The 16,619-nt window shown below is 37.7% G+C and overlaps 1 long non-coding RNA gene across 1 annotated transcript; it reads left to right on the top strand.

Moving 5' to 3' along the window:
• The first annotated feature begins 1,652 nt into the window (after nucleotides 1–1,652).
• On the top strand, nucleotides 1,653–11,135 carry LOC131488736 (uncharacterized). Its single transcript, XR_009250274.1, has 3 exons — nucleotides 1,653–1,740; nucleotides 2,095–2,167; nucleotides 11,019–11,135. It is a non-coding gene; the product is annotated as an uncharacterized LOC131488736 (long non-coding RNA).
• The last annotated feature ends 5,484 nt before the right edge of the window (nucleotides 11,136–16,619 follow it).

The raw sequence follows: 16,619 nt of genomic DNA, 5'->3' as shown, positions 1-16,619 counted from the left end.
CATTCCAAGGAAAGGGGAGGGGATGAGGAGCCTCCTATTGGCTGGGTCCAGCTCATAGTTCAACCAACAGTCACATACTCTTAATGGCCCCCTCTGATAGTCAGGAATGGGGTCAAAGACCAAATATTAGAACAAGAGATGCTTCTAGTACTCTTATTACTTAATTGCAACGGTTTCCAGAGCTCTGTGGCAGGAACCGGGGGCCGAGACCAATGCATAGTTTCTATTATCTCGCAGTGGCTTTGTCCTTTAATTTTTTTTTATAGTATCCTTGTTGGGTTTTAGTATTAACATTATGCTAGCCTCACTCATATTCCTTTTTTTGAATAGTTAACATAAAATTAAAATTATTTCTTCCTTGAATGCTTGGGAGAATTTAATGGGACAAAGTTGGCCTAGAGTTCATTTTTGAGAAGTATTTGAGCATGAGTTTATGTTTTTAAAAGGATATAAAGTATGTAGGTTATCTACTTCTTTTGTCACTTAATAAGTGTTTGCAATATCCTCTTTTTTTTTTCTTTTAAGACTGCAGCATCTCTTGTGATATCACTTTATTTCCTGATGATAATTATATGTGCTTTCTTCTCTCATCTCTCTCACCTTGGTAGATCTCATCAGAGGTATAGTGGCCTTATCAGATTTTCCAAGAATTACTGCCTGTGTTGATCCTTTTTATTAAATGTTTGCTTTATTTTTATTTTCAGTTTTTTTAATATTCTCCTTCTCCTTTCTTTTAATTTTCACTGTCTTCCTTTGATACATTTTTTCTAACTTCATGAGATGTGTTCTTATCTTGTTAAATTTAATTTTTCTTCATTACAATGTATTCATCTGTGGTTATAATGTCCCCTCTACTTAACTGCTGCATCCCACAAATCTGAATATATGGTATTTTTATTAAGTTCAAAATAATTTTAATATGCATTATGATATCCATTCCAATAGATAAGATGCTCTTACTTCAGCTAGTTAGAAATAGTTTTAATTTACAAACACATAGTAATGTTTTAAAATTGATTTTCAGCCTAATTCCATGGTGTTCAGACATTACACCACATATAAATCCAATCTTTAAAAAAATTATAGAGACTTGAATTATGAACCAATGTATGGTCAATTTGGGTAAACATTTTGTTTGTGCTTCAAAAGACTTTGTGTTCTGAGGTTTTGGGATACCATGTTCTATATAATTCTTTTAAGTCAATTTGTTTCTATACCAAACCTTTTATAGTTGTTGCACCTGCTTTGAAGGCTCTTTTCCTATACATTTGCATGGACACTGCTTCATTTCACTCAGACCTATGCTTACAGATGGTCTCCTCAGCCAGATCTTCCCTCACTACCCTGTGTTATTTTTCTTGAAGCCTGAGAGTACATTATGTCTGTTTGCTTATTACCAATCTCCCTAACTGTAATAGAAACTCCTTGAGGCAAACACATCTCCCCTCTTATTTACTGTGCTACTGTGCTATCCCCAACACTCCAACACTTGAAAAGTATTATATACTTTTCAATAAATGTGTTTTGAATGATTAAGTGAATGAATTAAAATTAATACCCAACAGAGAACTCACTATGTATGTATGTATGTATGTATGTGCATGTAAATATCCACAGTATAAAAGCTTAACCCCACTTTTTTCCTTCAATACATTTGGCATTGCTCACATAGGCACAGGTTAAATATGGAGGAGGAAATGGAGAATAAGAAGATTCTGTTATAGAGATCATCTAAAGCAGGTATTCAACAAATATTTACTGTATAGACTTTTTAAAGTTTATTTATTTCTAGAGGGAGAGAGACCTGGGGCAGGGGGCAAGAGATAGAGAGAATCCCAAACAGGCTCCACACTGTTAGCACAGAGACTGAAGTGGGACTCAAACTCACGAACCATGAGATCATGACCTGAGCTGACACCAAGAGTTGGATGCTTAACCCACTGAGCCACCCAGACACCCCTGCTGTATGAAATAAATAAAATTGACACCAAAGAAGAATGAAAAGAAAGAGGAAAAGGAAGGAAGAGAGAACAAGTTGTAAACTGAATAAAAGATGACACTGACAGGATGTGACTTGCTGTTCCTTTTTTGTAGAAGCACCTGACTTCTTTTGCCCATTTACCTGCTACATCCCAAGAGAGAAGGAATTACTAATATGATTAGTCAGGTAAGGAAAGAAGCTACATGCATGCAAAGCTCAGTCCTTTCCTCCTTCCTTGCATTTTGGCACTAGTCTCCCTGCAGACAATGTGCGTTCTATCCTGTTTCTTCATGCATTAAATTTCACAGTGGCAAGCTCTACACATGTGGGAGATCTGATTTTGTCCAAAACCACATGAGTAAATCTACTTAATTCTGGGAATTAATTTTATGAAGCCACTACTGCTATGCACCCAATTCTCCAAACAATTCTATCTGAAATAATCTAAAATTTTAAATCTCTTTTTTGTTTCTTTACTATTGTTCAGTTGCTCCCAAACTCAGAGAACAGTTTCAATAAACTTAGGATTCTCTATAGTGTATTTTCACTGATATGCATCAGCAGTTCTAAGGTATATCTTTCAAACAAGACTTTCAAAATGACTGAAACCGTGAATTTCTATAAAAACAAGACCAGACTGAGAAAGTTGAAGGAGGAAGCAAAATAAGTTCCTGTTTCAGAAATTCAGCCAATTTGCTATGCCAGTCTTTTCCCATTCCATTAATCAACTATGTTAAATGTCCTCAAGCTGTCTACACAGGCAAAATGAAATGTAGTGATGCAGCAACTACTCATCTAGCAAGTTTAGACATAGAAAAAGACAACACACTAAGAACATAACAGGGATTTTTCTGGAACAAATTACTCTTTGAGTTCTAAGTTATCCTTACAAATAGTCTATTTCTAAATAAGTCCTTCATAGAGGCTTCTGACCAACTGGATTGGAGAAGACTCTAGTGAACTAAGCCATTCAAGACATGCTCATCTATAGTAGTGAGTATAAACACAACTAGAAATGAAAGTCTTTGGAAGTAAAGGATAGCGTCAGGTGGTGGTCCAGTGTAATGCAATGCTAATAAGGAAGTTTGGTAGGAGGGCTACTTCATGCAGACTTTTTCAATCAGAACTTTTAGTGACAGCAATATCACCAGGGGTATTACAAAAGCGTAAATGTAGCTAAATGCCAAATTTTGGAGGAGACAGAGAGAGAGAGGGAGATAATCTTTTACTAAGTCTTATCTCAGACACCCTGTGGTCTCTTACATACTGTAGAAACTGTTCAAGAAGGCAGCTAGCTCTCTGTCTAAACATGTCAGTATATTGTCAATCCTGCAATAGCAAGTGCCCTCTAACTTTCACTCAGGAACTATGTTTTTCTTTTCAAATATATGCCCATATGAAATGTTGCATGATTTGCCACTTTTTTTAACATGACAAAATTTAAATCATTTCTGCCACGAATAGTGATGCCCTTTGGGAACCTACTTTAGAAGTTGTGGAGGAAATACATATAGAGGTTAATGACACAATATGTCAAACTGTGTCGTTGAAAGTGATACTTAACTTCCTTAGATCATTAAATTTCAACAAAGATACCATTTTCTTATCTCTTTGTAACTTGTATCACTGGCAAATGTTACTGGCTGCCATCCAAGGGAAAGGGGACCCTGTTTCTCTCAAAAGTGTGCATAACGGTATGGTGTGTCAGCAACCATATCTTTGAAAATAGATGCTTGGGGCGCCTGGGTGGCTTGGTCGGTTAAGCGTCCGACTTCGGCTCAGGTCACGATCTCGCGGTCCGTGAGTTCGAGCCCCGCGTCGGGCTCTGTGCGGACAGCTCAGAGCCTGGAGCCTGTTTCAGATTCTATGTCTCCCTCTCTCTGTGACCCTCCCCCGTTCATGCTCTGTCTCTCTCTGTCTCAAAAATAAATAAACGTTAAAAAAAAAAAAGGAAAAAAAAAGAAAATAGATGCTTGATTTTGACTATTTATGTGCTGCACAGATATGCCATATCTGTGTTTTTATTGACAAAATGGGCTGATGGAGCAAACTGGTCAATCAGCCCTTTGGGGAACCTGCCATTTGCTGATTTGTTCTCATAGTCCTCTTTGGTCCTTCCCTTGTTGCATTATATTTGCAAACTTCCTTTTCCCTCTGACTTGTAGATAGGTTGTATTAAAGGGAAGCATCAGAAGACTAGAATGTAGAAGGAGAGAAGAAGCCAGGTTTTTCTCTTGTCTCTGCCTTGAGCAATGCCCTCTGTCACTCTAGCTATCACCAGACAGGCTTTGTGGTTCCTATTCCAACATGGCAGCCCCCGCCTTGCTTCTGGCTTCTGCTAGTTGGCCCTGGTTCTGGCTCCTGCACTTTGCTAACACTACGTCCTCTTGTTATCCTTCCAAGAGCTTCCAGATGCTGTTAATTTCTGATTTGGTTTCCTCTGTTTAGCTTCAGAGTTATTCCAACACATGTGTAAATAATCTCCTGTATTAAATTCCCTCTGCTGGAAATATTTAAAGTGGTTCCCATTTTGTTTTGTTTTGTTTTGTTTTGTTTTTCTCTCTCTGGACCCCGATTGAAACATTCAGTGATCAGAGGAAAAAGGACAAAGTGAGGTTGGGTAACATAGTGGAAAAATAATTTAGGTGAACAGAAGAAGCAAAATTGAAAAATTATTTTCTAGCGTAGGAAGAGGAAAAGCATAATGGGGTCTCTTGGTCAGTTAAAGTTTAACTCTTCTGGTAGATTCATCCCAAATCTGCCTCTTGGGAACTCTGCAACCTTAAGGAGTATTATTTAATCTCTCTCTGCTTCAGTTTCCTCATTAGTAAAATGGAGTTAAAAATAGTACCACTGCCAAAGGTTTATTGTGACCATTAAGGAAATTACCAGCAATGCTAGTTCATAGCAAGACATTAATAAATGTTAGTTACAGTAAGCCCTTTTACCTTTTTAGTGTTGTAGTGACACTTAGGGGCTCCTTGGTTAGTTTTAGTTTATTTACACTGCAAATAGATATTGAAATTATCTTCTTAAGTAAGGAAGTAGAATAATACATGAATAGAAAATTGCATAAAGGAATACATAAACACATGTATGCCTGAAACAATTAAAGAGAGAATAAGTGCATACGTTCCCTATCTTCAGGGACAATCTTGGGAATACAGTTGATTCTTCAAGTACACTCTCTTTATCCTCAGAATGAAGACTGGAGGGGAGATTATCTCTGGCCTGCTTACTCACACCTTCCTCCATTATTTAAACCTTCATGCCGCTTTTCTTTCACCCTTCCACTTAGTCAAAAACACACTTTCTAACCTCAACTAACAATATTCTGCTAGAGCTTTTACAGCCTTAGAAACCCAAAGTAGCAAGGACATAAGGACAGAGGCCAAGGTAAGAAGAATGTATTGTAAAGGACGATAACCAGAAAGTTTCGTCAGCCTTTTTTGTTTGTTTGTTTTTTTCTGGGATCACCTGTGCTCTGCTTTCCATAATGTTGCTTTTTCTTCAAGTGTGCTTGACCTGTCATTCTTTAGTCTTCTTGGCTCCTTTATTTCAAAAGATCTGAAGCAAAATTCTAAAGTATTTAACACTTCTGTGGCAGATGCTCATGGTCCAGGAAGTTGTCATGGTCATCAGGATCTTACTTGAAATGTCAACACTAAAGTATTTTTTCCCATTTTTAATTTCAAACTTGGATTATGAAATCATTTTTCCTGCTCATTGTCCAACTGTTTCATATGTTCACAAACCACACCCTCTAAAACTTGGCCCATTTCTCTCTTCAAATGTCCTTACCATCTCCCCCTACTTTCCATTTCACAATTATGTCCCAGAAGTATGGAACCACCTATGGATGCCACTCTATCACTCTCCCAGGTATTCTCCCACGTTATTCTCATCTTCTAGAACACTGTTTATTGCAGTATTCCCTTAGATATTTTCATCTCCACCCAGTCCTTTTAAGGACTTCCCTGACAACTTTTTACCCAAAAAGGATGAGTTAGGGTTTCCTCCTTTCTACTCCCTTAGCATCTTATGGTGGCCTCAGTTACAACCCTTAGCACACTGATTTTAAAGTCCTAGTCTATAACCCCTTACACATTTTAAACTTCTTCAGAAACAAGGGCCATTATTCCTTCATTCTCTTCCTTTCCTGATCAACACACAGTTGGCACATAATAAATAGTTGTGGCTGCAAACCAGGTCAAACTTTGTGTTCAAAAAATCTTAGCACTAGAGATTCAATCTACAATTTCCCCCCTATAAGGTACACAACCTGAGTACTTATTTTTGTTGTTTCTTCCTTAAATTATCTAAATAATTCTATCAGGAAAGGATAATTGAAGCATCTCACACCTGTGCTTTTAATATTATGTGAGCTGCTTCCTTCCTCTAAAAACAATACCTACACTTTATCAAATCTATCTCTGGGAAATAATAGTCATTTGTTGATTCTTTGCCTTATGACAATGAGTATTAAAATCTGGGAGGGAAGGGAAGTGACTTACCTGTTTCAGTCACTCATTGGGACTCTTTTAGCAAGCCTTCATTCTGAACTCTTGCATTTGGTTTTTAACAATCTCCATGGAATATAGTTAAGTTGTGAGCACTCAATGACTACTGGCTGATCTGGCTTGTCTGTACCACTGCAATACAGACCACCTGACAGCCTTCATGGACATGAACACATACATGGCAAGAACTGGGAGATTTGTGGAAGCCACCAAAATAGGGAAAATTTGAATCAATCTACTCAATCTCATCTGTTGTTCAAAACTCTCTTCATCCTGTTATTTGAAAAATGCCACCAAGCATATTATTTCTTCCGAAACTCCTTCCATTTCTTAAGTGTGCAGAGGAATAGGGTATTCTGCATGTGCCTTCAAAGGTAAAATGTTTCTTTCCTTGCAGGTTTTCCTAGGGAAACAATACCCAGCCTTTCAGCTGCATAATATTTGTCAGATCAAATGACTTCAAATTACCTCACTGCTCTTCACCATTAGATTTTGGTCCATCGGCCAGTAGGTAATCATTTCCAATCATTACCTACTTGCTTGTAATCGTCTATCGACAACACACCCCTTTATCATTGTTCCACTGCCCCACACAGCCTGACAGCAGAATTCAAGTGCAGAGCAGTTGTAAGATTTACCTGGCTTGTTAGCAGTTTGTCATCCTTTTAGAATTTTTTCCTCCCTCAAAGCACCTTCAGATGTTTAAGTTACTCATTCATATCCTTGGAGGGAGGAAAAAGAAAACTGGATAAGCTGTGTATTTTCTTGATGGCTCATCAATATAGCTAAGATGTTCTGAACTCTCAAGAAAGGCATAACTCAATTTCTGGCCAGAAATTTATGCAGTTGCCTAAGAGGGTGAGGCAAGAGAGGGCAAGGCATCTGAGGGCGTCAGTATGAGAAAAAACATCAAAGGAGATTTTCCAAATAACTACTATTCATTGAGCACCTATAACGTTTATGAACTTCATAAAATCCCTCATTGGTGTGTGGTATTAATCCCCTTTTTTGGTAAACAAGGATGTTGCTTTTTAGACAGGTTAGTAACTTGGTCACAGTTGACTGGACTAAGAAGGGAAAAAACTGGGATTCAAACCCAGGCTTGTTTGGCTCCAAGATATATGCTTTTTCCACTTTGTCTTGTGTCTCCCAGGTACGGTTTGTCTTCATTATTCTTCCGCTTGCCATTTTGTTCCCCCCTCTGTACGGTGCTGGTGGCTTCGTTCAGACTCACTACGGCATCAAAATCATGTACTGTGACTTCATCCCCTTGCACCAAACTCTCTTGTTAGACACCTCTTACCTTATAACAGTGCAGCACATCTGCTCAAGTGTCAGCAAACTTCAACTGATGCCATTTCTTTCTTTCTGCATTTTCTGTTGCTGACCCCCAGTCTCCTACACACCTGCTGACCGCCCCCCGATTATGCTACCAAATCTTCAGGAATGCCGTATTTGTCTAGTTCCAACTGTACTGTAACACCACCACCAGTTACTGTTCATGCCTTGCTTCCCAGAGCTCCTTAAAAATAGCTCGCCTAGTCTTTGTCTTAAACATTAGCAAAATGAATGCCCAGCCTTAGGAGCTGTTTTACCCAGCAATGTTTTCTTCAATAGTGTAATGCTGTGTATTATACCCTTTTGTCTGGAAGTGACTTCTTTTTCCTCCGAATGCCTGTACCTTGCCATTTTTCCTGTTTCCCCAGATAACATTGTCCAAAATAGGTGTTCAGTAAAATAACATTCGATACCTAAAATACATATAAGTTCATAAATAATTGAAAGGAAAAGCATAAACTATTGGCAGCTGGTTTCTTAACAATGAAGAGAGTTCTTTGGAGCCAGACATATGCATGTGCTCAGGGGGGACATTCTCAAGATACTACAATTCCCATTGTCTTTGGTTTGGGGGCTCCAAAGCTTGAGCCAGATACACTGATTTGTTATATGAGCATTTAAGCCACTTCATGCTCTCACTTTTGCTATTGTGCATTGCATGGGAAGTTCTCAAAGGCCAGTTAAACTGTTTTCTTGGTCTGAGTTCCCCTGTTTTACTCTTAAAGTTTGAATTTTCACAATATATTTCTTTCATGCTCCAGACAGTGGGCATTTTTTATTTTACTAGTTTTGCCCATTGTGGGGGGAGAGTGATTTCTCGTCTTTTCTTAGATTGCTATGTAAAGTGACTAGAAAGATAAATCTCCCCACTGAAAGGCAGTGTGATTAAACCATCTAGATCCAGACTAGAAGGGCAGATGATGAACAGGCTTCTGCCAGGGACTGGACAGCTGGATGCATTTCACAGCTCACAATGCAACCCTACTCATGAGAACAAATGAAGAGTCACAGGTCTTCAGGAAAGCAGAAGTGGGATGGTTGCAGACAGCTGAATGTAACTACCCATCTTCCCTAGAAAGTGAAAGTGAAAATTAACAGCTGTTGAATCCTGGAGTGAGATGGCCTTCTAGCCATGCACGTGTCAGGCATAGCAAGGTCCTACTGCGAATTACAGTAAAAATTGTGGTCCTACTAGAACCAGAATGTATCTCAGGTCCTGTACAACCCAGTCCAAATCACTCAGCCTGATATAAAAGGCTATTCTAATCTTTACTTATGCTGCCTACTTTCAGTACCCACTCTCCTCAAGCCGATTTCATTCCTTGTCCTTATTCTGGGAAAACCTTCCTGTTCCTAATCCTTCAAGACAACTTCAAGTCTTCCTTTCTAAATATTTCCCAGCTACTCCATATAGCTTTAGTTTCAGAAGCACAGAACCCCTACACAGAGCTGTGTGTTATAAAACATGTTCATGTCTTCATTCTCTCATCAGTAGAATGTGGATCACTATCCCCAGGCTTTAGGAGTGGTTAAGTATGAAGTGAGACAACATTTGTGTACCACTTAGTACCATCCTTATTAGATAGTACATTAATTCTATATTAGTCCTCTTCTCTCAGCTCCAAAAATATAGAGCCTGTTAGGTTGCCCATGAAACATTAATTTGATAATTAATTGAAATAGGTTTGTGAGTCTATTTCCTGGTACAAAATGCCTACATTTCTTCACAATGCCCAGAGATGGGTTCTTTTAAACTACCTTTGAATGAGATGAAGGGAAGAATGTGTGATAAACTATAATTTAACCAACACCACTGCACAATCAAGAGAGGAAATTGATATGCTATAGTGCCATCAGGTATACTAGGGAGATCTGTTACCTTGCTGGGAAAAGGGAGATATTTGCAACACATACTCACATACAGGGCTTAAAGACCATTAGTCTCAAGCTTTATCTGGAGTACTGTTAAGTCTGAGAGAGAAAGCTGAAATTGACTTTCACAGAATTAATGAAGATTTTACGATGTGCTTGAAATTCCAGATAAATATCTGACAGACTATTTTTTTGTTGTATGGTCAGAAGGTTTTTCTTTTTCCAGAAGTCCTTTTTAAAAAGAGAAATGAGCATTTAGCTGAACTTTCTACTTCTTAATTTTTGCAATGTTGTTGATGGACTGTGAATGGATACCAAGTACTATCCAAGCATTATTGACTAAAGCCAAGCATCCATGACCTCATCATTCCCTTAGTTTTTATAATTGCCTACTGGATTCCTTTCATGGTTTTTTTTTTCTCCCTTAGACCATAAATTTAATTTTCTGCAGAAAATAATTACTGGAATATGTAAGTTCCAGCCTATTGGTTCTTTGGACACTGTAGATGGAAGGGCGTCTTCTCTAAATGGGAGTGAGGATTACACAGACATGGTTCTACCCCAGTGCATGAGAAAGAAGGAATCACAACTCTTTGACACATACAGGGGTTAAATCAAGATTTGTTTTCTGGCCTTCTTGATCAAAGTGTACTAAACGGAATTGTGGCTTCCCAAAAGTTATGTCCACATTCTAATCCCCAGAACGTGTGAATGTTACCTTCTTTAAAAAGGGCGTTTTGCAAATGTAATTAAGGGTTTCGAGAAGAACTCCTGTGTTATTAGGTTGACCCTAAATCCAATGATGAAAATCCCTGTAAGAGACACCTAGAATAGAGACAAACAGAGAAGAGGAGGAGGCGAAACTGTGGCCAAGGTGGCAGAGAATGGTGTTGCAGCCACAAACCAAGATCAAGTAGAGCCATATGAAGCTGGAAAAGGCAAAGGATTCTCCCCTGGAGTCTCTGGAGGGAGAATGGCTCTGTTGATACTTTCATACTTTTCACCTTTAAAACTGCGAGAAAATAAATTCCCGTTTTAAGACACCAGCTTTGTGATAATTTGTCATAGCAGCCACAGGGGACTCATACCCAAGGCTAGTTTTAATCTGATACTCTCCAATATCACTTTTCACTCTCTTTGATAGCAAAGAATTTTAAGTCTGTTTTATTTATACTGATTGTCCACATTTTTTCTCATCCATTAACAGAGAGAAATGACAAACATTCTTTCTCGGATGTACTGCAGCTACCAAGATTCTCTGCCATTGTTAATGAGAAGGTATTCTGTGTTTCTCTTTATCTCTGCAGATGACACTCCAAGAGCCTGCCAGCAGGTCATATGCTTTCTGCTGCCATAGCCTACCTGGCGTACCCTGGTCTGCTAGGATTTGTCAGGTCGTGAATCAGAGTGAAGCTGAAACAGGAAAGATTGTGAGTCTAGCTGTCTTGTTCCTCCACCAAGAGTGACAACACTTAGTCATCGTCAGTGCACTTGTGTGAATTAATCCATATCTGTGGCTTGGGAAATGAAGAGTTTTGATAAAAAGTAACATATTCCTATTTTAAGCCTTCCAAATGAGTACTTTCTACACACGCATCATTGGTTTCAGAAATGGAAATATTTAAGATTACAAATGATGCCTTCTAAAAGGTAGGATGCTGATGTTCCACTCATTTAAGAAGTGTTCTAGTTCCAGTAGAATTGAACTAATCAGCAGAAATGTCAATACACACACTTTGCAGAGGCAGATATAGAACACACCAAGGAAATTCTTGGGCTTAGATACCATTCAATGCCATACGATTAAAGTGAATGATAAATGGGAGGGAGGGGGAGAGGGGGTAAAGAGAAAAGCAACTGTTTTGCTGACCTATAAATTCTGAAGTAGCATTAGTTAACTGAAGGGTTTCCTGTGGCTCTCAACCAGGGGTCTGTGACAAATTGATTCTATGAGCTACATCAGTCCACCAACATGTTTTGTATGTCCTGAATTCATTCTTTTAAAGTTGGATTCAGAATTTAAGACTAATAACATCACACAGTAAAATCCCAATTTGCGGCTTCTCTGAATAAAGTGAAAAGCCTGGGTGCATATAGTTGACTATCAACAATTGGCTCACAATCTACTGAGACCTTTGAGATGCACTATTTATGTCACTGTACTCCCTCCAACTTACTCTGGGTACTTTTCTCCATTGTCCCCAATAATAGTTGAGGTTTAAAAATCTGATTAAAACCTTTGTCAGTCTGATTTCTAGTGCAGTGACTCATTCCTTCAATGCCATTTTCAAATTTTATATGTAAAATTATCTAAGAAAAATTCTTCCCTGGCCCACAATAGAATCATTAAAGCTCTGTTCACAGACATGATTGAAGGCAATACTTCACCATTTGTAAATATGGAATGTAGTACCCCAGATTTTTGTTCTATTTTCTTTACAGTATCTTCATTTCCCAAGCTGCATGGTGTTTGATGTTTTGATCAAAAGAATATATTTTTATATTGCATTTAAAAGAAGTATTCCCACCTCCCTCCTTTATATTCATTTGGCTCTTTACTAAAGCAGTAGTGTGGGGTGCCTGGGCAGCTCAGTTGTTTAAGCATCTGACTCAATTTCTGCTCAGGTCATGGGATCCATGGTGACAGTGTGGAGCCTGTTTGGGATTCTTTCTCTCTCTGACCATCTCCCGTTCATGATCTCTCTCTCTCTCTCTCAAAATAATCATTAAAAAATATAAATGGGCAAATAAATAATATCAGAAAGCAGACTATACGCAAGATCGCCTTTCAGTGCCAGGTTTTGTAGTATTCTGATGGGTGTGTGTGTGTGTGTGTGTGTTAACTTTAAGGAGTACAGTAAAACCTTAGATTGCAAGTAACTTGCTGATGCTTGGTCTCAGGCTCTGGTGTCTGGCATAAATAACTTTTAAGAATGTTGGAAGGTGCCCACAACTGGAACTACTGTATTTTTTGTCACTTCAAAACACCTATGGATAGTCCTTTGCTTTCCATACAAGAGTAAGCTTAGGAATGCTTTGCTTCATTCTAGGCCAGGCTGCCTACAGATATAAACCCTTTCCTCTGCTGCCTTATTGACAGTTACATTAAATACAGTATATGACAAGAGTTTATTGTATACAATGTCCCCCATGCAGAAAAAGATTCCATTGAAACAAAAGGCAGCAGTGGTTCTATTAGTGATAGTGAAAGTCGTCCTACACAATAACCCTCCTCTCTCTTGTCTCCCTTACACCAGCCATGAAGGTTTTCAGAGGTAAGTGCAGGTTAATTTATTTTGCTTTATATTTTATATGTTCTTTATTATTTTGTATTATATTGCAGTATTATAATCATTTTTATATGAATATTTTGGAGTTGTGGAGTGAGTCATCTGAGTTTCTATTTTTTATGGGGAAATTCACTTTGATATACAGGTGCTTTGGATTACAAGCATGTTTCTGGAATGAATTGTGCTCACAAAAATTGTATTTTAAAATTTTCCTATAGAGCATGAGATTGGGTAAAATGGCTTGTTACTACTGTGGGTTTAGGCATGCTGTCAGGCTTTTAATTAGAATGTTTCTCAGTTCTTAGTATCTGAATTTCATAAAGCAATATCACAATCAGGAGGAATACAGAACACAGAGACAATTACAGATATTGAAGTTCCTCCATGATTGTCTTTTAATGTCATCCATTTAGAAGGAGTAAGAAAAGCTCACTTGAAAATGAAATGTGGGAAAACATTTGGGGTCATTAGCAGGACGGCACAAGGAAAACCGTGTGGATTGGGTGGTAGCTCTAGGTCTATGATGAATTATGAACTCTGGGTAAGTCACTTAACCTCTCTGAGCGTTGGTTTCATCTGTAGAGGTGAAGATGAAGTTCGGGTCAATGACTTTGAAACCGTGCTGTTGAAGTTTGTGAGCTATGGTGTGGCATGTGTGAAGGGGTTCTCAACCCTTGCTCCAAACAGAGAAACTGCTTTTACTGAATTTTTATATTGGGGCACAGAATACATTTTGATTTTTCAAACAGGTCTTACCGCTTAAGAACATTTGAAAGCCACTAGAGTGGATTGTCTCCACTCTCCAATGATAACTTTTTGATACTGTAAAAGATGATTATAAATTCAATTTTTACAATTAATTGAAGATGTACTCTATGCAAGGCACTATGCTGGATGGTATAAGATGAAGATTGTACATAGGCTAGCCTATATAGTCTGTTAGAAGTCCACAATAGTGACATAAGCACAGAAGTATAAAGCTCAGAAGAGGGGAAGTCTGTATGTATGTATGTCTGTGTGTGTGTGTGTGTGTGTATATATATATATATATACACACACACACACACACACAGACTTATTAGATATGAATATATATATTAAAATATATGCATTATAGGTTGCACATGAATAGATATTATATATTGATATTCTACTTATATATAAAACATATAATACACATGCATATATGCATATATTTCATAGGCAACATAGAAGAATGAGGTAAATTTTGTTTTAATAGATTTATCTACTTCATAGAACTTTCATCTCCCCTCATATTCTACTCTCCTGAATCACAATGTTTTGACACTACAGGTAATTGGAAGGTAGCTAAACAATTACTTATGTATGGATCATTGTTTCTTACCAAACTGTGTGTTAGCTTCTTGACCCTTGTGGTGGAGCAGACAATGGTTAGGGTCTGCAAGGAGGCAGGTTTGTTAAATATAGTTTTGTTTCATTAAATGGACACCCATTTTACATTCCACATCATAGAACAAGACTTAACCAAATTCCATCAAGAGATTTACCACTTTTTAAAAAGTAACTTTTTTAAAATTTCTGAATCAAGAAGGTATTTCAAGCAGTTATTTCAACTGGATCCCCTAATAGATTCAAAGATCCTCAACACTTCTAAAGGCTCACATAATGGTGAACTTTAATGACAATTTTTTTCATCTTTATTTTCTGAGCAGAGCGTAGCGGAGTATCTTATGTATAAAGCACTCAATAATTTTTGATAAGAAAATGTCATCAATTATTTGATAGGAAGCAAGCCCCTTATTGATAGGAGCTGGCAGTAGTGTAAATTGTGCTACTAAATATCAATAACATGTTATCAAGTTGGCACAGGTTACATTTATCCACCAGATCTAAAATGAAACGAAGAAAATACTGACATTTTAGGATTGTAGTTGTAAAAAAACAAACAAAAAAACCCCCTATTTTAGGATAAGCCATCAACACTGATGGCTGTGCAATAAAGACAGTGGTGAAATTTTGAAAATTCATTGGTAAAAATGGAAACCCATTCTAAAATACACAGCAGTGTTAGTCATTTTCTTTACCAGAGGCTGGTGAACTTTTTCTGTAGAGGGCAAGACCAAGTGAGCCACAAGGTCTCTGTAGGAACTACTCAGTTCTGCCATTCTACCTCTTCAGCAGTAGAGAATGTATTAATGAATGGTCCCTGCTGTGTTCCAGGGAAGTATAGAAGCAGATTTAGCACCAGGGCCATAATTTGCCAACACTGACCTATACGGTTATGAATGATTCTTGTAAATGTCTTAGTTTTTCCAATGAAAATTTTTTAATTTTAATAATTTTAAATTAACATTTTTTTAAACAAATTTTTTTTGTTAATGTGACTCATTTTTCAGAGACAGACACACACAGAATCTGAAGCAGGCTCCAGGATCTCAGCTGTCAGCACAGAGCCTAATGCAGGGCTCAAACTCACAAACTGCAGGATCGTGACCTGAGCCATCCAGGTGCCCCTTAAGATTTTTTTTTAATACTGGGTCATAAATATTTTCTTTATTATTTTTTAGAGAGAGACAGAGAAGCAGAGAGCAAGCAGGGGTAGGGCAGGGAGAGAGGGAGACACAGAATCTGAAGCAGGCTCTGAGCTGTCAGCACAGAGCCCGATGCGGGGCTCAAACTCGTGAACCACAAGATCATGACCTGACTGAAGTCGGATGCTCAACTGACTGAGCCACCCTGGCACCCGTATTTTTAAAAGAATCATTTTCAAGTTCTCCATTCCATGATTGCATTTAAGGAGTTAAAGGAGAGATATCTTCTAACTTACCACATTTTAACAGTAGTTGTCAAATACAGTATTTAAACTATTGACATAATTTAATTCACATGGAATTAATTTCATGTAGTGAACTCCATCTTCGCAAAAATATTTGATATTGAGTAGAATCTCTGGCAAATATCAATGAACAATGGTAATCTGAGCTTGTCATTTTTAATGAATAATTTTATTATTTTGGGGGATTTAAAATATTGTTAGCATGAATGACTTAACATCTTTTTTGATACTAGGAAAGTGAGTAAAACTTCATGAAACAACTTGATTCAGAATAATAATGAATTCAAGAGCCTTAGGTATTATAAACCACTATGACGTGATTTAGCTGAAACTACAACCTAAGTTTGAATTCTCAGCTCAGATAAAATGTTATTTACACATTTTATTCATTTTGTACCACTCAATAACTGCCAACTCTTAAAAATATGCTGGTGGCTCAAATGAAAACATTCACTGTTCTAAAATAACTATTGAACATACAAGTAACTTTTCTTAAAAGTGTATCCTTCACCACCTGAGACGTGGTGTGGTCTAGAAGAAAATAGCACTGGGCAGGCGTTAGGAGAGCTGGCCACCAGTCCCAACATGGTATAAGTCAACCAAATAAACTGTTGCTCAGGAGCCATTAATTTACTATTCTGTAATGCAGGAACGTAATGTAATGTAGGAATGATACCATTCACCTGTGCTAGGATGATAACTTGAATTAATAGATATGCAAGTCCCTTGTAAGTTATCAATTTTTCAGTGCCTGGAAAGGTGGTAAGTATTGCTGCTTCTAAATTGTGACTTAAGCTTTT

The sequence above is a fragment of the Neofelis nebulosa genome, chromosome 10, assembly GCF_028018385.1.
Source record: "Neofelis nebulosa isolate mNeoNeb1 chromosome 10, mNeoNeb1.pri, whole genome shotgun sequence".
Lineage (NCBI taxonomy): Eukaryota > Metazoa > Chordata > Mammalia > Carnivora > Felidae > Neofelis > Neofelis nebulosa.
This window is presented reverse-complemented; position numbering and strand designations above follow the sequence as displayed.